This window comes from Ranitomeya imitator, chromosome 5 (genome assembly GCF_032444005.1).
Source record: "Ranitomeya imitator isolate aRanImi1 chromosome 5, aRanImi1.pri, whole genome shotgun sequence".
Classification (NCBI taxonomy): Eukaryota; Metazoa; Chordata; class Amphibia; order Anura; family Dendrobatidae; genus Ranitomeya; species Ranitomeya imitator.
This window is the reverse complement of record NC_091286.1, coordinates 706818621-706841805: the sequence shown is the minus strand read 5'-3', so window position 1 is coordinate 706841805 and position 23185 is coordinate 706818621.

The window sequence follows — 23185 nt, the reverse complement described above, 5'->3', positions numbered from 1 at the left end:
CGATATCGTTGTGAAGTTGTTCAGTGTGAAGGTACCTTAAGGGCTGCCCTCATCATTCATTCACAAAGGAGATCTAACACACTTTGCATTTTTCGGTCTAGAAGAAGTCTCTTGCCCTGAAAATAGAGGCAATTGGCACAAACTTCTCACTATTCGGGAAGCTTTTTGGATACTGAAATTAGACACCAGGTATCCCAAGGGGATGAACTTCAGGAACGATTTACTTAATATTTACTGATTTGTGGCTTTTCGAATAGGAGCCGTTCATTTTGCTAATATTGGATACATGTTCGGCTATGCAATTCTTCAGTTTCCAGAGAGTGCAACCAATATAAAGTCCATTACATGAAAGACATTTGATGCAGGACACGACATATTTCACCATTTATAAAGGTTGTAAATGATGTGGTTTATGTCAGGGGATGTAATCGAGGATTTGGTCTCATCTAGTGCAGGGGTGTCAAACTGCATTCCTCGAGGGCTGCAAACAGGTCATGTTTTCAGGATTTCCTTGTACTGCACAGGTGATAATTTAATCACCAACTCATTATTTGTGTAGGTGATTAAATTATCACCTGTGCAGTACAAGGAAATCCTGAAAACATGACCTGTTTGCAGCCCTCGAGGAATGCAGTTTGACACCCCTGATCTAGTGCACATGTACTTACGTTACACCTGCCACTGGCACATTTGTGGAAAGCTCAGACAGATAGCCAATGGTTGGGATTTTGCGGGTGTTTAAGGAGGCTAGGAGAAAGGGAGTTGCCCGGGGTTGCCCTACACATCAATGCATCACAAATAAGGGAGGATTGTCTCTGAGTGTCTGGCCCCCAAGCCTGCTTCTTAAGTATTGCAACAAAGCTAAGTATTGCTGGCGATGATTTATCTATTATCTCCTGATGAACCTCAGTGGAGGGGAAACGCGTTGTGTGTGTTTATAGCGCTGCTGTAGCATGCAGTGTGCATAGACATTGGAGATTATTGCACTAGCATAGTGTACGGACATTGGAATATGCTGCACTATTGTGTGTACAAGTTTATGAGTTATTGATGCTGTTTGATACTTATAAGTATATCTTTTCTAAGTATGTGGATATTGAAGGGTACGGGGCTAATTGCTATCATCAAGCTGATATATCATTTACATGTATTTATGCTTTTAAGCCAATATGATTGATTTACTGGTGTCAACTCTACAGGGGGTTTATATGTTATTTGCGGGAATAAGATAAGATAAGATAACTCCTCTATTGTTCTCTGCTCTGTTTCTTCTATCTATAGACATGCAGCAGACAATAGGCGTTGCATTTGTTCAAATAGTCTCCGCTTGAACTATTATGGTCTGTGTAACCAATAATTAGGTATCCATACAAGATATCCACATAAATGTAGTTAATCCAAGAGACAAGCTATTTCCAGTTTTATTATACTAAAGAGATTATAAATTGAATTTGAAAGACAAACAGCACAACTCTGTATCTCCTCAACTATCTTTTCACCCTTTAGGCTATGTGCACACGTACAGGTTTTTTTGCGTTTTTTTTTTTTTGCGTTTTTTCGCGCTATAAGGCTGGTTTCACACTTGCGTTTCAAAACGCATGCGTTTTAAAAAACAACGCATTGGTGAAAAAACGCATGTAAACGCGTGCAAACGCTGCGTTTTTTGAAGCATCCGTTTTTGCATGTGGTGAAAAAAACGCGGCGTTTTGATGCGTTTACATGCGTTTTTTCATGCGTTTGCGTTTTTTAAACGCATGCTGAGAAATGTGTGACAGCTGCCAATCATCAAAATAAAGTAAAAAACCCACTATAAACAGAAATAGTTAGGGTTAGGGTTAGGGGTAGGGATCATAACCCTAACCCTAAAGGGATCCTAACCCTAACCCTAAGCCTAAAGAGATCCTAACCCTAACCCTAAAGGGTTAGGATCCCTTTAGGGTTAGGGGTAGGGTTAGGGGTAGGGTTAGGGATAGGGTTAGGATCCCTTTAGGGTTAGGGGTAGGGTTAGGGATAGGGATAGGGTTAGGATCCCTTTAGGGTTAGGGGTAGGGTTAGGGATAAGGTTAGGATCCCTTTAGGGTTAGGATCCCTTTAGGGTTAGGGTGAGGATCCCTTTATCACCTTTATGGTGGGGGGTGGCATATCAGTGTGTTTTCTGTTTTTTTTTAAATAAAAATGCATGCGTTTTTAACGCAAACAAACGCATGTGCTTAAAAACGCATGCGTTTACATAGACATCAATAGGCGAAAAAACGCAGCAAAAACTACTACATGTTGCATTTCTGCAACACAATGCATGCAGAGAAAAACTCATGCGTTGCAAAAACGCGTAAAAACGCATGCAAAAAACTGCATGCGTTTTTAATGTTAAATATAGGGGAAAGAAACGCATGCATTTTTTCCGCAAAAACGCCAAACGCCAAAAAAAAAACGCAAATGTGAAACCAGCCTAAACGCTAAAAAAACTCATTAAGGCTACGTTCACATTAGCGTTACGCTAATGTGCGTCGCTGTTGCGTCGGCGACGCAGCGGCGACGCAGCGGCGACGTGCCCCTATGTTTAACATAGGGGACGCGTGCGTTGTTTTGGTGGCGTTTTTCGCCACGTGCGTCGTTTCCGACGCTAGCGTCGGACGCAAGAAAACGCTACATGTAGCATTTTCTGTGCGTCCGATTTTCGTCAAAAACGACGCACGCGTCGCAAAACGCGCGCGTTTTTGCGCGCGTTTGCGCGCGTTTTTCCGTGCGTCGCCGCTGCGTCGCCGACGCAACGGCGACGCGACGCTAATGTGAACGTAGACTAAAAACACATACATTATGCATTCTATCATTTAGAATGCATTCTGCATGTTTTGTGCACATGGATACGTTTTTTTCCGCAAAAAAATGCATCACGGTAAAAAAAATGAGCATGTTCATTATTTTTGCGGATTTTCTGCGTTTTTCCCGCAATTTTATGCATTGGGGAAAAAACGCACAAAAACGCACCAAAAACGCGGTAAAATCGCGGTAAAAATGCATTCGGATTTCTGGCAGAAATGTCCGATTTTTGACAGGAAAATTTCTGCAAGAAATCCTGACGTGTGCACATACCCTTAGGCATCTTTTTCCACTCCCCTGCCATTGATAGTACTAATTAGGGCAGACAGGGAGAGCCGTCGACAAGTGGGGGCGCCAATGCGCAGGTGATAGGGTGCCAACCTCCGCTGTCAGGCAGGGTGAGATAGGCTATACATAGGGACAGGCACCTCCCCTGGGCGCCTCTGTATTTTAGTGCATTGGTGTTGGTGTTTATTCACATTTTTGTATTTATGTGTTTTAGATAGATATAATAAAATTTAAGTTTTATACTTACACATTAAATAGATAAAACAGACTAGCAATTTCTATAGGTAAAAGTGCTTATCTGTGGACAAAGGAAGTGGTCAAGGTGGCCACACGTAAATGTGCACATATAAATAGAGACAATGCTTGTACCAAGATGTACATAAAAGCATAGTGTATAATGACAAAAGACGACCATAGCAAAGAAATACAGACAGATGGTAAGTAATTGTTTCAGAGTTTACTGACCCACTGCTGTTGCACCTGCCCAACGCGCGTTTCGCTGATGGCTTCAACAGGGAGATGAATTGGCATGAGAGTATATGTACAATGGATATGCAATGAGATCACACCTGCATTATCTAAATTACTCACATGTGTGGCAGCTGGTGATCGCGTATACTATGCATGGTAACGCCGACGTCATATATGCCCCGAGCAGCATGCTGACGTCGGCGTGTGTTCCACTGTGGCCCACGAGCAGGAATCGGAAGGTGCCCACACTGGGCCCAAGCGGACTGGTGATGTAAAGTAAATGGAGGAAAGAAAAAATGTGACAAAGTGCATTGTGTATATGACTGTTAGATGAGCAATATCTTATGAGGCTGAATAAAGTGACTAATGCAGTGTTATTATATTGTATAAAGATCAGACACATTATGAAAATGTGGAATCATAAAATGGAAAGAAATATTAAAAGAAATAACACATGTTAATGACATATTAAATAAAATGAGAAGACATGAATGTGAATAACTCTCATTTATTGTGTGCAGGGAGGGAAATGAAGAGAAGGGGGAAAAGGGGGAAAGGACAAACCACAACTTACAATGAAATTAGGAGCAGAATATTCCGTAAGAGCGTAATGCATGGATATAACGCTGCTTGTGATTGATGGCAGAGCCGAAGAGGAACCGTCTGTGGTAACACTGGAGATCATCCCAGAGGCGAAAGAAGAAGAAGATTAATAAAAACAACATTAAGAAATCAATCTCAAAACATACAATAAAAACAAAAATAAGGTAGTTACAATTAAAAAGAAAAGAAAAGAGATAATAACCATAAGAATTTACAAAAATCGGGGAAAAACTCAAAGTCTATTGAGGCCATTTGGTGACATGGTGTCCAAAATGGTGATCCACCTTGTGTCTTTTTCAGCCAGTCATGTCTTCCAACTTCCTGCTGTGATGTCTACATTTACCTTTTCGACACCACTTACCTTACGTTGTGAAATTTCTTAAAATGCGGAGGTCATGTTATGAGTGCCGCGACGTCCGTTATCTCCTTAGCTGCTCCTCTATCTAGGACATGTTCTCTCGTTCGCCTGCACGGTTCTCTTGTGGTGAGTCCAACGTACATTTTATTACACGGACATTTTGCGCTATAAATGACTCCTACTGTATGACAAGAAATAGGATGTGTAAACAGTATCAATATCGAGGAAAGTCATAGAAGTGACAAGGGAGAACTAGGACATTTTGCTATTAAAATAGTCAAAGGGAAATAAGGAGCCATTTATATTCCTATCAAAATGAACAGAGGGGTTGAGAAAAAATGTCATGTAAAATATACTGACCAAGTGTGAGTAGTAGAGATGAGCTGGAGATGAGCTGGTACCTCGTATAAGTGAGGTGAGAGTGGTAGTGTGGGGTGGAGAGGGTAAAAGGGGTTTTATTTGGTGAGGTTACTACATACCAGTGGGCCTCACATGAAAGGATAAGAATGCAAGTTAATACATAGGTGGTGGTGGTGGGTTATCTGGTGGTATTGATGGGTCTAGAGAATAAGGTAGGTAAAGGGAATAATATCAATGGCATCAAAAATAAGACAGGAGGAGTGAGGCTGGCATTGGGCACTTAACCTGTGCCTTCAGGTCTTAGAGACAGCATCCACACAGTGTACCTTCTGTTCACTGAGAGTTTACAGTGGTGGCTGTTAGGTGTTGAGTTCCTGCCTCTGCACAGGGGTAATCTCAAACCACCTCCGCTGTGGTCTCCCATTCTTCTCCAGCCGCAGTGGAGTCTGCTCAGCAGATACGTCAGTCCCAGTGTCTAGCTCAGGCTGATACTGGACGACTGGTTCCTACTGCCCTTCCAGGCTCTGTCCTTGTAGCCAGCAATGTTCAGCAGTGAGCAGGTCTTTCTGGGACTAAGTCCTGCTTTTCCCACACTGAGCATGCCCACGGGACGACCTCCCATTGGAGGTCGGGGGTCACATGCTCAGGTCCTGTTGCGGCTCCTATTGGTCCATCTGGAAGGTCTTGTACCACGTCCGCTATAAAAGGTTTGCATGGCCGCTCGGCCATGCGCTAGTGTACATTTGAAAATGTGTGTGTGTTGATGAGTGCAAGTCGTTCTTTAAACATCCCCTCCCTTGTGTATGACTGCTCGCGTAAGGTGGATGTCTGCTATCTAGCGCCGGGCCGAGCCATCAGCATTAAACACACGAAACAGCGTCTAATTGCTGTGACCGCCAGTGTGGCGCCGTGCGCTATTAGAGCGCTTTCGTATCCCAAGTCTGGGTGGTTAGTGGTGTCCGCCAGAGCGGCACAGCACTCACTCCTGTGCATTTAAGTTATATTTTCAGTTACTCTGGCACCCCAGTTGCGGTGTCCAGCGCAAGTGGTCTGAACGTATTCTAACCCTGTGTCTTGGGATAGAGTCCCGAGACTCCTTTCTTGTGCTCTTGGTGCGGTACCGCGGCCTTGTGAGGCAACAGGGTTTGCTTCCTTCACACTGGGTGAAGTTATCTCGTGTGTGTATCCACATTGTACCGCCATACAGTCCGTCATTACTCAGAAGCAGGTTCCATCTCTGCACGGTGGACCCCGGGCTGCGAACGCACCTATACCATTTCTCTTATAATTTGGTGCATTCCGCCAGCCGTAACAGTGGCAGTGGTTTAACGTGGGGGTGCCATTTTTTTTGTATCCCCTTACGATACTCGGTGCCTAATTTCAGTATCCAAAAAGCTCAATTTGCTATCTTCAATATTTCATGCTGCATTTTTGGAAAATTGTTTTCCTTGCATTATATTTTTTGCTGAGGATCCATTTTCGTTCCTGCACCTTGCTTGCTATCGCCGACGTCTGTTAAGCACAATTCACACGTTCCTTCAGATTACACCCAGTATAATTGTGAATACATGAGTGGTTTTTTTTCCTACAAACACGTCTTCAGACTGCAGATTAGCTAGAAAAAAAGAGAAAAGGAGCCACTATATATATATGCACACCACGGACATATGAAACAACAATAACTCATATAAAGTAACAAGAATTTTATTGGCAAACCACACAAAGAAAATTTAAAACATAATTAAAAACAATGCATATAAACAACTTGGTCCCTCCGTTATTATAAACATATAGTGTTATAGTATACAATCATATGCCTGCAAAACAATGTAAAGGGAAAACCTATCCCCTGGCTCATGAGGTCAAAATGGGGACATACCCAAAACCTGGACACAAATACTGACTGCCCTGAGCCACCAAACTGATGGAAAAGTGCATGCAAAAGAGCGGAAAACAGTAGCTAACTGCACAATAACATAGTGACCTACAAGCGATCACTCATAACGGACGCATGGGGGAAAAACCCCAAACAAGAAATAGGCAGTAAGACAGTGCCCAGTACGATTAGCGGGTTAAATAACTCATAATAGAGCCAAGAGGTGCAGTATTACCCAGAGGAGTAACAGAGGACAAAATCCCCATGTGCAGGCACACCGGAACCAAGGCAACGCGACCCCACGCGTATCGCCCTCTGAATAGGGCTTCGTCAGGGGAAGATGTGGTGTGGATACCAAGTCCTGTTAATATAGCAACTAATGATACAGACCTGATGAAGATCAGGTGAGCAGGAGCATGGAGTAGACGGCAATAAGCTGTGTTCACCATTGCACATGCGGCATATAGAACAGACGTACCTCCCTGCAGAGCAGAGAGAGAGCCTGGCAATAACAGTGCGCAGGCGCAGTGTGGCAAGAGGCGCCAATGAGCATGGAGCGGGCAATAGTAAAATGCAGTACTTGTTGTGCCTGAGGACATAAAGTCAAAGACAAATGACAAGCTACCGTCATTTGAAGGAGCACAGAAAGACTCAGGATGTGGGCAAGCTTGTGCAGCCTAATCAGGGGTGCATATACAAAATATAAACCCAAAGGGAGAAAAAAAAGAAAAAAAAAAAAAAAAAGAAAAAAAAATAATAATACACACATAGGGCAAAAGAAGTCAAATGACATGAAAAATGTCTAAATCATAAGGGCAAACCCCCCCACTGATGAAAATATATGGGGGAAAAGGCAAGATAGTGTGAATAGGAAACCGGGAAAAAGGGACAAATTGTCAATCCCTAACCCATGTATACACCAACACATAAAGCCAGATTTATCATTCATAAACATACAAGCCACATTCAGCCCCCGGGGGTATTAAACACATACCGCATGTATAATTCACATATACGCATCATAAAATTTTTTTTTTATAGAGACCCAAATGCGTGCATATATCAAAATAATTTTATTAAACAGCACAACATCCGGAATATATAACAATCAGGTTTTACTTAATAAAATATTATATAATATATATTTGCACATGACCCGTAATACGGCCTATAAATATGCCTTTCCTTCTTTCTTTCCTCCTTTTTCCTCCTCCTTCTACTATTTCTTCTTTGCACATCCCCTTTTAGAACCTACAAGGTCAAACAGTAGTCAAATAGACGCCCAATGATGAAAACATTCCCAAAATGGGAAGAGATGAATCCCGTGTCCGAGTCCTGCCCCAAAGTAGCATTGTTGAAAGAAAAATATATGCCAAGAAACGTACAAGCAAAATGGTTTAGAGTAGGGCGCCCACTACACCAACTAACCATGATCATCAAGCAAGAGAGAAAAACCCCATGAGCCAGGTGTGGAGGCAGTAATGCGCGATATGCAAGAATAGAACAATACGACAGTAATCTGTCCGGTCAGGAGCACCTGAATAGCCACCACATATAAGAATAAAACAAATATACAGAATACACCATATACGGGCAGGGCCAGCACATCGGTATGTACAAACCACCATAATACCAAAGCCATACAGAGAATGAATACAAATCACGTGTTTTTTGGTTTCTCACTGCAGATTAGCTAAACACGCACAGGTTTTCGATGAACCCATCAATACATCATGTGAATCTTCAGACATTAAGGGACTATTCAAATAACTTGAAAAATTGTTGCGTCAAGAACAGCGTACCTGGTGGGACCGTAATACCTTGAAAAAGAAATGATCCCACGGGGTCTACGTATGAAAAAGATCCCCATTTCTATGTTCTCAGATGATTTTCTCACCAAATGAAATTGCGTTTTTATCACAAAGTTCTTTCAAGTTGATGGAATTAATTATTTCCCGTGAAGAAACTCGTTTAAATGAGCTCAAAATGGAGATCGATAAAACGAATACACAGGTCTACAAAGAATATTGTTTGCAATCATCGCAGGTGACCTTGTACTTTTCTGAATCATCTTTTTGTCCTGATTTCAAAAATGTCTATAGTTTTTCTGTAGCACGTATGGTTTACATGGAGAGGCATCATTATTATAAGGTTTAGGAAATATACTGGCGACATTTAGAATAACAGTAATCTACAGATCAGAAAAAAAGGTTTCACCTTACAAAACAGTTTTTATTGAGCCAAAATAATTTCACATCCAAAATAGAAACCAAAATGTGAGCAGAAATTAAAAGTGCTTGACATTAGATTGTCATTGATACAATTCTTCAGGGTTGTCCCTATATAACATCAAACAGTCATTGAGTCATTGCCATCATTGAGTCATTCCAAAAACCCTGGTGGCGGTGTTCCATTACTTTACTGTCCTGGTGAAACCGCTCGCCTTGTTCATCACTGACATCCCCAAGATTTTGAGGGAAGAAATCAAAATGTGAATGCAAAAAGTGAATTTTTAAGAGATGTGCGACATCCAAGACATTGGTGTGTATTTAGCAGTTCCATAACTTCAACATGCATTTAGCAGTTCCTTAACACCTTCAACATATTTTGGAGATTTTCTTTCCCCAAGACGTTTTCACAGATCCACTTGAAGCTTTTCCAAGATCTCAATTCCTTATCATTTAGAGTTCCTTTAAGCTGATCATCAAATACCCCTTCCTTCAGTTTTGCTGGAGAAATGCTTGAGAATTTCTGTGAAATGTACCGGAACCCTTGTGAATTTGTCTTTGCCATAGCTTTCACTAAGTTTTTAATCAATCCCAACTTTATAGGCAGTGGAGGAAGAAAGATTTTTGCTGGAGCAACTAAAGGATTATGCTGAACATTGTCTCTACCTGAAGCATAGATGTTTCTCTGTAAGTCTTTGGAATGTGGGAGAAAACCGGAGAACCCGGAGAAAACCAACACAAACACGGGGAGAACATACAAACTCCTTGCAGATGTTGTCCTTGATGGGATTTGAACCCAGGACCCCAGCGCTGCAAAGCTATCCACTGAGCCACCGTGCTGCCCCAGTTCGGTACTTAAAAGAGGCCATTCACATTGTTATAGTACACCATTGGACCATCAACTGTGAAAAATTGTGTTAAAGTGTTACTTCTGTTTCGGTAATAACATACTTTGACATTGTCATGAAGAAGATTCTTCTGTTTTATCCTAGATGCAAGAAGTTCAGCTTTATCTTTTGACAATGAAAGCGTTCTGGCTGCTCCATCAGGTACATACTCATCTTGACTTGAGGTCTCCATGTCTTCACCAGTAGCTTAAGCTCCATAATCTTTATATTCTACTATATTTTCATCCAATCCAGACAGTAACTGGGAAGGTACCATCATGTGGAACTGGCCAAATCGCAGATTCAAGTTCAGGGTAATTACATTTTATGTTTGTTCCTTGTAGAAAAGCCCTTCAGTTTGACAAAACAAACGTAGCAGTCGTCACTATGATTTTTGAGTTCTCTCCAAATCATGGGAACAACAAATGGCATAGCCACTTTCCTCATATTCAACCAGTCACGAAGACCATTTGAACAATGTGAGCATAACACATGAGGGACCCAGCTTTTGTCTTGATCACCAAGTGGACACTTAAAGTACATCTGGTACATCTTTATAATATCATGAGTGATTGAACGTACTTGGCCTTTAGGTGTAAAAGAACCACACACATAGCAGAATCTGTTCGGATGATTGATATACTGTCGGGGCATTTTTCTCCTTTAAATCAGTTCAAACAGTAGAGTAAGTTCAGTTCAACAGTGGGGACAAACTAAAAAAAAATGCGATGAGCCGGCCGACTATATGCAGATATTTCCAGAATCCGTCCTCAACGTCAATCTACTAAAATGCTTGTTTATGCCCTCATCATCTCCCACCTCGACTACTGCAACATCCTTTTCTGTGGCCTCCCTGTTAACACCCTTGCACCTCTCCAGTCCATCCTTAACTCTGCTGCCCGACTAATTCATCTCTCTCCTCGCTACTCCTCTGCTTCCCCCCACTGCAAATCTCTTCACTCGCTCCCATTCCCATTCCCTCAGCGTATCCAGTTCAAATTACTAACACTGACCTACAAAGCCATCCACAACCTGTCTCCTCCATATATCTCTGAACTAATCTCCCGATATCTTCCCTCACACAATCTCCGGTCCCCCCAAGACCTTCTTCTTCCTGCACACTTTTCGCTCCTCACCCAACCGCCTCCAAGACTTCTCCTGAATATCCCCCATCCTCTGGAATTCTCTTCCCCAACACGTCCGACTATCAACCACATTCGAACCCTTCAGACAGAACCTGAAAGCCCATCTCTTCAGGAAAGCCTACAGCCTGCACTTACCCTACTGCCTCCTCATCACTACCGGAGCTACCGCCTCACCACCACTGGAGCTACCGCCTCACCAACACCGGAGCTGCAGCAACCCTCAACCTACTGTCTCCATCCCCACCATCCTGTAGAATGTAAGCCCGCAAGGGCAGGGTCCTCGCCCCTCTGTATCAGTCTGTCATTGTTAGTTTACTGTAAGTGATATTTGTAACTTGTATGTAACCCCTTCTCATGTACAGACCATGGAATCAATGGTGCTATATAAATAAATAATAATAATTTCCTCAGAGATGACAGAGGCAGCTTGTATTCAGAACTGATTTTGCTAGAGGTAATGTGGTAGATATTATATACAGTGTGAGGTAAACAGGTCAGCCTATTCCTTACAGATGAACATTTGAAGACAGGCAGTTTCTCAGTGTGATTATTGGCTGCTTTCAGGTTCTCAATCTGTGGAGACTCTCACTCAGTTACACCTCAGTGGCTGAGCAGTTTGCTTCCCTCTGAGGCGACTTGCCCTCCCAGAAATGCAGTGACAATCCTCTCACAATGGCGGCTGTCCACTGCCTTCCCTTCTATCTCCCTGTGGCAGGGCTCAGATCACGTAGAGGCCTGTCTCCTGTCAGAGTCTCACACACACCAGTCCTTGCTGCCATCACCATCCTTTTCTGACTGACTCAGATCTTACCGCCTCATAAGTTAGCTCCTCCCCATGTGACTTTCCGAGAAGCAGCCATTGGCTGACGGCACTGTCAATACTCCTTCCCATAAAACTCACAAAAATCTTTACTGATGTCCCTGAAAGAAAATTCACAATTAAGACAAGCAAAGAAATGGGAATAACATAGGAAAATCCACATACATTGAAAATGCAGAAATAACGTAATAACAAAAATACTTCTATCTCAGGAACTTTTTGTGGTGGAGCAAAACTAAGTGCTCATCAAACTCCATAAAACAGACAGATTACCTTTGCTGATGATTTTTTTGTGTTGACCAGTGCTATTAATTCTGTTGCCATACCTGTGTATACCTTTAGTTATATTACTTGCAGTAACTGCTGTCATTGTTTTTGTTGTTTATACGCTGTTTACCATCCTTCTCTTTGCTTTTATAAACTGGTTAGTGAATATTTAGATTATATTATCTAATGTTTGTGCGTGTCTGCTGATTGCTGCTGAACCCCTCATCATGCGGTCGTCCCTCGTAAACATTGCTCTTGGCAGTGTGAGCAGAGTACAGCATTGCAATGCAGAACATGACTGCGGATGGTAGTACGGTGCAGGCCGCAGGGTCTGTGCCGGGGATGGTAGTACGGTGCAGGCCGCAGGGTCTGTGCCGGGGATGGTAGTACGGTGCGGGCCGCAGGGTCTGTGCCGGGGATGGTAGTACGGTGCAGGCCGCAGGGTCTGTGCCGGGGATGGTAGTACGGTGCGGGCCGCAGGGTCTGTGCCGGGGATGGTAGTACGGTGCAGGCCTCAGGGTCTGTGCCGGGGATGGTAGTACGGTGCGGGCCGCAGGGTCTGTGCCGGGGATGGTAGTACGGTGCAGGCCTCAGGGTCTGTGCCGGGGATGGTAGTACGGTGCGGGCCGCAGGGTCTGTGCCGGGGATGGTAGTACGGTGCAGGCCTCAGGGTCTGTGCCGGGGATGGTAGTACGGTGCAGGCCGCAGGGTCTGTGCCGGGGATGGCAGTACGGTGCAGGCCTCAGGGTCTGTGCCGGGGATGGTAGTACGGTGCAGGCCGCAGGGTCTGTGCCGGGGATGGTAGTACGGTGCAGGCCGCAGGGTCTGTGCCGGGGATGGTAGTACGGTGCGGGCCGCAGGGTCTGTGCCGGGGTTGGCAGTACGGTGCAGGCCGCAGGGTCTGTGCCGGGGATGGTAGTACAGTGCAGGCCACGGGGTCTGTGCCGGGGATGGCAGTACGGTGCAGGCCGCAGGGTCTGTGCCGGGGATGGTAGTACGGTGCAGGCCGCAGGGTCTGTGCCGGGGTTGGCAGTACGGTGCAGGCCGCAGGGTCTGTGCCGGGGATGGTAGTACGGTGCGGGCCGCAGGGTCTGTGCCGGGGATGGTAGTACGGTGCAGGCCGCAGGGTCTGTGCCGGGGATGGTAGTACGGTGCGGGCCGCAGGGTCTGTGCCGGGGTTGGCAGTACGGTGCAGGCCGCGGGGTCTGTGCCGGGGATGGTAGTACAGTGCAGGCCACGGGGTCTGTGCCGGGGATGGCAGTACGGTGCAGGCCGCAGGGTCTGTGCCGGGGATGGTAGTACGGTGCAGGCCGCAGGGTCTGTGCCGGGGTTGGCAGTACGGTGCAGGCCGCAGGGTCTGTGCCGGGGATGGTAGTACGGTGCAGGCCTCAGGGTCTGTGCCGGGGATGGTAGTACGGTGCAGGCCGCAGGGTCTGTGCCGGGGATGGTAGTACGGTGCGCGCCGCAGGGTCTGTGCCGGGGATGGCAGTATGGTGCAGGCCGCAGGGTCTGTGCCGGGGATGGTAGTACGGTGCAGGCCGCAGGGTCAGTGCCGGGGATGGTAGTACGGTGCAGGCCGCAGGGTCTGTGCCGGGGATGGTAGGACGGTGCAGGCCGCAGGGTCAGTGCCGGGGATGGTAGTACGGTGCAGGCCGCAGGGTCAGTGCCGGGGATGGTAGTACGGTGCAGGCCGCAGGGTCTGTGCCGGGGATGGTAGTACGGTGCAGGCTGCAGGGTCTGTGCCGGGGATGGTAGTACGGTGTAGGCCGCAGGGTCTGCGGGACCACCTGTCCTAGTCGCTCTCCTGCCGACTCTAAAAGCTCCAAGCCTGAGTTTGTCAACAGGATCCATACAGAGACAATTTGCTAAATTTGATGGCGCTAGCATGCCAATCGGAAAATTGGCCCGTCGTATGTGAACTACATACAGACTGTACAACCTAGCTGAGGGGCTGCAGTCTGACGTCACATTGCACGCACTAGAGAGAGAAGCCCGGGAAGCGGTGACGAGGCATCCCGCGTCAATATGAAAAGCCGTGTAAGACATTGTGGCCATATTAGAGGAGCTTTACGGAGAGAGAGGCTCAGCCGTTAGTTTCTGGACGTGCTTTGGTGTAAGCAAAAAGACCAAAGCATCTCCAAGTATATAAATACTTTATAGAGAATGTTACAAACCTGCCAAAATTAGTCAAGGCTGGAGCCTCTATTTTCATCGATCCTGATACCATCCTGAAAGAACAGTTTGTTCAGGGACTGTTGCAGCCCCTTTTTGCTGTACTAAGTCTTGGACTGTTGGATATATCACTGCGGCAAACATTGCTGGATCAGATATGGTCTAATGAGACACTAGAGTTTGCTCAGGTTGCCGTAGAAGCTTTGGTTTGTGAAGGTGAGGATTATATGGGCCCCAGCACTGTGCGGATGTATGGCCCCGGAGGACAGGGAGTCCAGGCTGAAAATCAGCCGTCCAACTGCCTGGCTGAGATGAATGTCCATTCATTCTATATATTGACGGAAGTCTTCACGGATTGGGAGTGGTGCTGTCCCAGGAGCAGGGGATCAGGAACGAGTTATAGCCTACGGCAGTCGGTCTTTGAGATTCTCTGAATGAAACCCAGATAACTACAGATCCTTTCAGCTGGAGCTGTTGGTGCTTGTCTGGGCCATGTGTAGGGAGGTGGTGAAGGACCTCTGCGCTCTCTCTCTCCTTTCCATGCGGCCACCATACACTTTATGTACAGATGTTATGTTTCGTGTGTTTACTGTGCACTGCGATATGTTATCTTATTATGTATTGCTGTGTATTACACTGCACTGTGTCCAGATTGTGTAATGTGGGGAGTTCCCCTTTAAGTATCTATGTGTTGCGCTAAGTTAGGGACAGCCCTGTGCAGATGTGTGGCTGCAGCTGGGGCATTGCCAGACTCCCAGCAAGGAGAGGATCTGCTGCCCCGGGCCAAAGGACACAACGGAGCATTGCCAGGCTCCCAGGAGGGAGGAAATCTGCTGCCCCAGACTAAGGACTAAAGGACCACAACATGGGCCTGGAAGTCTTTAGTTAGGTGGATTGTAGGCATTTACTACAGGCCGCCTGCGCAAGCTGAAGATATGGTTGAACTCTTTATGCATCAAATGGCCAAGTTCTCCAAAAAATATAAAATATGACATAGTGGTCATGGGAGATTTCAGCTATCCAGACATTTGTTGGGAATCTCAGGCTAAACTACAGGTCAAACAAATTCTTATCCTCTCTTGCTGACAAACTTATCTTCTAAAAGGTAGGAGAGAAAACAAGGGGATCTGCTACCTTGGATTTATTCCTTATACACAGGGAGGAAATGGTTGAGGAGGTAAGTGTGGCTGGGACCCCAGGAGGCAGCGACCATGCTATTTTAGAATTTTGGAGAACTAGAGGAGGAAGACCTGTGAAGACTCAGACTTCAAGGTTAGATTTCGGAAAGGCAGATTTTAAGGGACTCAGAAAGAGAATCGGAGGGATCCAATGGCTGGATGATATCCTTAAGGACAAAAATGTCCAGGAAGGATGGGAAATCTTGAAAGAGTAGATTATCAAAGCACAATCCTTAACAATTCTGAAAAGAGGGGAAAATAGATAGCATTTAAGGAAACCAGGATGGATGAACACAAAACTTAAACACATGCCATAAAGGAAGAAAGAAATGTTTATCAAATGGAACGAGGGAGCCATATCTAAAGAAGAATATAATGCTGTCTGCAGAACCTGCAGGGCACGAATCAGATTATCTAAAGCTGACAATGAATTAAGGCTTGCAAGAGACGTCAAAAGCAATAAAAAAGCATTTTGGGGATATGTCAAAAGTAAAAGAAAAGTCAAAGATGCTATAGGATTTTTACAGGATGAAAATGATGAAATGGTGAGAAATGATGTTGAGAAGGCCGAACTTTTAAATTCCTATTTTGCATCTGTTTTCTCTCAGAAAGGAAATGTAACATCATCTGATCTTCACTGTCCTATTAAAGGAATAGAAGAATCCAGGATATCTATAAACAGAAAGATAGTGAGGAAACACTTAGCTAACATAAATGAATTCAAGTCTCCAGGTCCAGGTGAATTACACCCCAGAGTACTGAAGGAGATAGAAGAAATTTTTGAACCACTCTCCATAATCTTTGAAAATTCTTGGAGAACAGGAGAAGTCCCAGAAGACTGGAGAAAAGCAAAAGTTGTTCCTATCTTCAAAAAGGGTAAAAAAGTGGACTCAGAAAACTATAGGCCGGTGAGTCTGACATCTATACCAGGAAAGATCTTTGAACAAATTACTAAACAACATGTATGTAAGTACCTGGATAAGAATGAAGTGATTAACCAGAGTCAGCATGGGTTTGTAACTAATAAGCCATGTCAGACTAACTTAATTTCCTCCTATAACAGAATCACTGACTGGGTGGATCAGGGAAATGCTGAAGATATAGTATATCTTGACTTCAGGAAAGCATTTAACAAAGTATCTCACACAATCCTTCTTGAAAAAAATGACTAAGTTTGGAATGGACAAGGCAACTCTTAGGTGGATTCATAACTGGCTTAGTGATCGGACCCAAAGATTGGTCGTAAATGGCTGCACATCCAGTTGGAAGAATGTCTCAAATGGGGCACCACAAGGCTCTGTTCTGGGCCCTGTATTGTTCAACATCTTTATAAATGATTTAGATGAAGGAATTGAGAGTAAACTGATTAAATTTGCTGATGACACAAAGCTAGTAGGGATAGCAAATACTAGAGAAGAGAGAGGATTCAAAAAGATATAAATAAACTGGAGCAGTGGGCAGCAACTAACAGAATTGTTTTTAATAGGGAAAAATGCAAAGTACTACATTTGGGCAATAAAAATAAAAAAAGCATATACAGAATGGGAGGAATAGGGCTAAGCAACAGCACATGTGAAAAAGACTGGGGTATACTAATAGATGACAGACTGAACATGAGTCTACAGTGTGATGCAGCAGCAAAAAGGGCAAATACAATTCTGGAATGTATTAACAGAAGCATACAGTCTAGATCACATGAAGTCATTATTGCCCTCTACTCCTCTTTGGTCAGACCTCATCTGGAATATTGTGTCCAGTTTTGGGCTCCACATTTTAAAAAAGACATCAACAAACTAGAGCAAGTTCAGAGAAAAGCAACCAGAATGGTGACCGGTCTGCAAACCATGTCCTATGAGGAACATTTACAGGATTTGGGAATGTTTAGTTTGCAAAAAAGAAGACTGAGAGGAGACTTAATAGCTGTCTACAAATATCTCAAGGGCTGTCACATTATAGAAGGATCACCTTTATTCTCAATTACACAAGGAAAGACTAGAAGCAATGGGATGAAACTGAATGGGAGGAGACACAGATTAGATATTAGAAAAAAACTTTTTGACAGTGAGGGCGATCAATGAGTGGAACAGGCGGCCATGAGAGGTGGTGAGTTCTCCTTCAAAGGAAGTCTGCAAACAGAGGCTGGACAGACATCTGTCTGGGATGATTTAGTGAATCCTGCTTTGAGCAGGGGGTTGGACCAGATCACCCAGGAGGTCCCTTCCAACTCTACCATTCTATGATTCTATGATTTCTCTTTGGATGACCACATACAGTAATAAAGAGTTGTAAATAGATGACTTTACCCATAGCAAACATTCATTTGATCAGTCGATCTCTTTAGCAGAATGATGACAAACCTCCATCTTCTGAAACAGAGGTGACAAAGATGGGAGATATTAATCTGATTGCTGGACAAAGATCTATCACTCATGAAGATCTTTTTATCAAAGCGTGTGTTAGGAGTCGAGTTTCCTCTGCTGCACAGGGGAAATCTCGATCCGTGTCTGCTGCGGTCTCCCATTCGGTATCGGCCGCAGTGGGCTCTGCTCAGCGGAGACGTCGCTCCCAGCGTTTCGCTGGGGCTGATTCGGTGCATAGGGTTACTACTGCCTTTTCTGGCTCTCCTATGGTACCCTGCACTGATCTGCGGCGAGCGAGCCTCTCTGGGACTAAGTCCTTGTTTACTCACACTGAGCATGCCCAGGGCAGGGTCTCCCATTGGAGGTCGAGGGCCACATGTTCAGTCACATGCTCAGGTGCTGCAGTACATTCCATTGGTCCTTCTGGAAGGTCCTGAAAGGGCAAAACATGCTCAGGTACTGCAGCACTTTCCATTGGTCCTTCTGGAAGGTCCTGAAAGGGCAAAAACTTCAGTAGCAGCTTCCTGTGCTGCAACTATATAAACTGCGCATGACCGCACGGCCATGTGCTAGTATCGTCTTTTGCTATATGCTTTGCGCCAATATGGTCATGTGTTTGTATGTGTTCAGGGACCCGGCTGAAATAAGCCCCTAGAATGCTGGCTCCTCCGGCGAGGAGATTGTGTATAAATGTGTTCAGGGACCCGGCTGAAATAAGCCCCTAGAATGCTGGCTCCTCCGGCGAGGAGATTGTGTATGCATGCATGACCACTCACTGCTCACATCTGGGTAGTTGGCCTGTGCCTCTGTGAAAGTCTAACAGGGCACAGAGCTCACCTCTCGCGGTTACTCTGTGAAGCTAACAGAGTTAGTATATACCGCCATATAGAGCCGCCATTATTTAGCAGCAGGTACTTTCCTGCACGGTGGATCCCGGGTTGCGAACGCACCAATTCCTTTTAATAAACAATATATTTGGTGCGTTCCGCCAACCCTAACAGCGTGTTCTCGGAAAGTTCATTTTTCCTTCCCAAATGGTATTGAACATGTATGACTATTTTTAAAAGAAATGAAGGCCGGTAAGGACCCAGTAAATAACTATCAACCTCTTCTATCTCACGTGTGGCCAACGCTAGCCCAGAAGTCCTTGTTCTGTCTCCTCTTGCTCAAACACACATGGTAATCATTAGCCATAATAAGATCATTAAGCGTGACAATCTTTATCAAATTGCACCATTAAAAAAAAAATTTTCCCCAAAAATATAATTACGTTCACTACAAATTGTCTACTGCCCTCTTTCTTCATGGACATCTGTGGGCTTTAATATGGCCTCGCACAATGGTCAAATATAAGATTGGATATTATCAGTGTACAGATCCCATCACAATCCCCAGATTACGCCCCGAGGAGCCGTCATTATCTGACCTGTAATCAGCAAACCCTTCATTATCATTATCTTCTGCTGACGCCGAGGTGCTGGAACCCTGGAGACCTTCACAGGAGTAAATCTATAATTATAGAAAATCTGTGTCCTGAGAGTCAGAATATCCCAGATGAGAATCTAGAACTAATTGTTATAATCACAGCTATAAATGATGACAGGTACACAACCCGTTATAGTCACATGCCCACCTCCATGTCATATACAGACAGGACATCATCCAAAGATTCACTCCTACATATATTCACCTTATACAAAACATGCAGACAGATTGATGTGCATACTAAAAACATATAATCTCCATTATATACATAGATTCATCTCCTTTCATCCCTCCGTCATAGGCATATACTCACCACTGAGTAGCACACCTCCATGTCCTCCACATGTCTACAGAAACCTCAGGTCAGTGGCGGTGACGTTCCCGGCGTAATATTATTACATGTCTTCTAGATATATCAGTCTGTGGACAGGTCACTGTAACCAGATTCTGTCTGATGAATTCCAAGTTTCTGAACCCATCAATTAAATTTTAAGTAAAACCATTTGAACCCTTAAGAATCCCCCTGATGAGGACTACATGACATCTGGATGATCTTCTCTATGTGACGGACATTGCGCGTAAAGCAGGTATGTGCTGGACCTCCTCTCCATATCCTCCTCTAAATGGTGATATCAGTCTGAAGCTTCAGGTCTGTAATCTGCTTATAATGACCCTGAGGACTATTATATCAGATTACGCCCTCATGTCCATCCAGAAATGAAGTCTCCACTCACGTGGAGCAACGTCACCGAAGCAGCTGACTCTAGATAGGCCTCCCTGGTGAGCCTAGGTCCTGAGCCATGGTAAAGGGTTAGATGTTGGCCTTTAGCGTAGAATGGACAGTTCTCTTCCATTTTCAGGAGACCTACTTCAGACACCTCTGATCAGGGATGATCAAATAACGACCTTTTACAACCTAAAAAAAGTCATGGATCAGGAGCTTTAATCATAGCAGTACATGCCGCAGCCATATTTTTCAGATGAAATGACTCCTACCTAAGCCCCACCATTTATTACCGGGCCTTCATCATGAACCCAACCCTCTTGTCCATTTTACATCCAGACCTAGTGACACACATCGTTTTCTTACACTTTAACAAAACTGGACGCTAGATGCTTTTGTATATATGAAACCAAAAAACACAGACTGGCTCTCCGCTGCTGATCCGGTCTCTATGCTTTTGCTGCAATGAAAAGGTCACGACCATAGACACATCAACACTGCAGCCAATCACTGAGTACAGCAGCTCTGATCACGTAGTCAGCATCAGCCACTGGGCTAAGAGGTTGCTTCAGGGGCAATATACACTTTAGTCATGATGTCGCCACTACAACCAAAATGCGGAGAACCGAGACAAAGAGGCAGGACCCCAAAAGGGCAAATGCAATCTGATTCTGTTATTGTGCATGTACAGGTGCTTCTCACAAAATGTATTTCAGCTCTTCAATAGAAAAAGTGAAACTCGTATATTATATAGAGTCATTACACACGAGGTGATCTATTTCACGTCTTTATTTCTGTTAATGTTGATGATTATGGCTTACAGCCAATGAAAACCCAAAAGTCATTATCTCAGTAAATTAGAATACTTTATAAACACCAGCTTGAAAAATGATTGTAAAATCTGAAATGTTCCCTACTGAAATGTCTGTTCAGTAAATGCATTCAGTACTTGGTCGGGCTCCTTGTGCATGAATTACTGCATCAATGCGGCGTGGCATGGAGGCGATCAGCCTGTGGCGCTGCTGAGGGGTTATGGAAGCCCAGGTTGCTTTGATAGCAGCCTTCAGCTCGTCTGCATGGTTGGGTCTGGTATCTCTCATCTTCGTCTTGACAATACTCCATAGATTCTCTATAGGGTTAAGGTCAGGCGAGTTTGCTGCCAATCAAGCCCAGTGATACTGTTGTTTGTAAACCAGGTATTGGTACTTCTGCCAGTGTGGACAGGAGCCAAGTCCTGCTGGAGAACGACATTTCCATCTTCAAAAAGCTTGTCGGCAGAGGGAAGCATGAAGTGCTCTAAAATGTCCTGGTAGACGGCTGCGCTGACTTTGGTCTTCATAAAACACAGTGGCCCTACACCAGCAGGTGACATGGCCCCCAAACCATCACTGATTGTGGAGACTTCACACCAGACCTCCAGCAGCTTGGATTGTGGCCTCTCCAATCTTCTCCAGACTTGATTTCTAAATGAAATGCAGAATTAACCTTCATCTCAAAACAACATCTTGAACCACTGAGCAACAGTCCGGTTCTTTTCTCCTTGGCCCAGGTGAGACGCTTCTGGCCTTGTCTATTGGTCATGAGTGGCCGACACAAGGAATGTGACACTTGTAGTCCATGTCCTGGAGACGTCTGTGTGTGGTGAAGCAATGACTCCAGCAGCAGTCCGCTCCTTGTGAATCTCCCCCAAATTTTTGAATGGCCTTTTCTTAACAATCCTTTCCAGGCTGCGGTTATCCCGGTTGCTTGTGCACCTTTTTCTACCACACTTTTTCCTTCCACTCTCCATTAATATTCTTGGATACAGCCCTGTGTGAACAGCCAACTTCTTTAGCAATTACTTTTTGTGGCTTCCCCTCCTTGTGGAGTGTGTCAGTGACGCCTTCTGGACATCTGTCAGTCAGCAGTCTTCCCCATGATTGTGGAGCTACTGAAACAGACTAAGGGACCTTTATAAACACTTAGGAGCCTTTACAGGTGTTTTTGTTAATTATTCTAATTTTCTGAGATAATAACTTTTGGGCTTTCACTGGCTGTAAGCCATAATCAACATTAACAGAAATAAACATGTGAAATAGATCACTCTGTGTGTAATGACTCTATAGAATATACGAGATTCACTTTTTGTATTGAAGAACTGAAATAAATTCACTTTTTGATGATTTTCTAATTTTGTGAGAAGCGCCAGTATATTTGGTGTGCGAAAATTACAGCTCCACCTAGCAGTCACAAAAAAAGAAAAAACAAAGGAACATTTGTGATGCCAGGGTGCACTTAATTAACCTCTTCTTCCTGGTGGTGTGGTGTAATGTGCTGCACTCCAAATAGTTCAGAAAACAGGGAGGACCAACGGCCGACTGCAAACAATTACTGGTTGTGGGAATAAGCAGCCACATCCAGCTTACAGGTTACTGTACAGAGGTTCAATGCTTACGTAACACAGTTACTCTACAGTGAGGTTGTCCTCAGACAAGGCCGTGGAGACGTTATATATCAGGTGATGATATTCCTCATCTCATATCTTATCCTACAACTGTCTGCAGCTGAGACCTCGATTCCGCTTTAGGGAAGGGCGAATGTGCTCAGTGCTCGGTTATCACTCGAGTATCACGGTTCTCGGATGTCCTCGCCACTTGTCGAGCAATGGGAGATCGTCAATGTCAAACTCGAATCCCCGCCCCGCATCTTTAGCACCTATTACACAGCCAATAAACATGTGCGGATTGCCTGAGTGTCACTGTAATGAGAGCCCTACTAAGGGGTAATCGTCTGTATCACATACAATCTGCGTTTAGCCTAGGGAGAGAGAGTCGTGGGAGCAGGGACAGTGACAGGATCCAGTCTGTAGACAGGGATTAGGGCTGGACCGTCTGTTGGCAAATATATAGCTGCAGTTTTGTTTGCGGGGGCTCAAAAAATTGAATATATTTTAATCCATCAAGTATTATGTGCTTTGAGGTCCTTATCTGTTATTTAACATACCAAAAAATCATTGAAAAATTTTCCTGAGCTACGTTTCTCAGCCATAAACTATTCCGTAGTTCTATGATCTCTAAAAGTGAACAAAAGCTTTTAAAAATGTGTAGGCCCCCATTTCTCAGACATACAGTGTTATGTGTTCTGTGAACATTTCTGTGATGTCT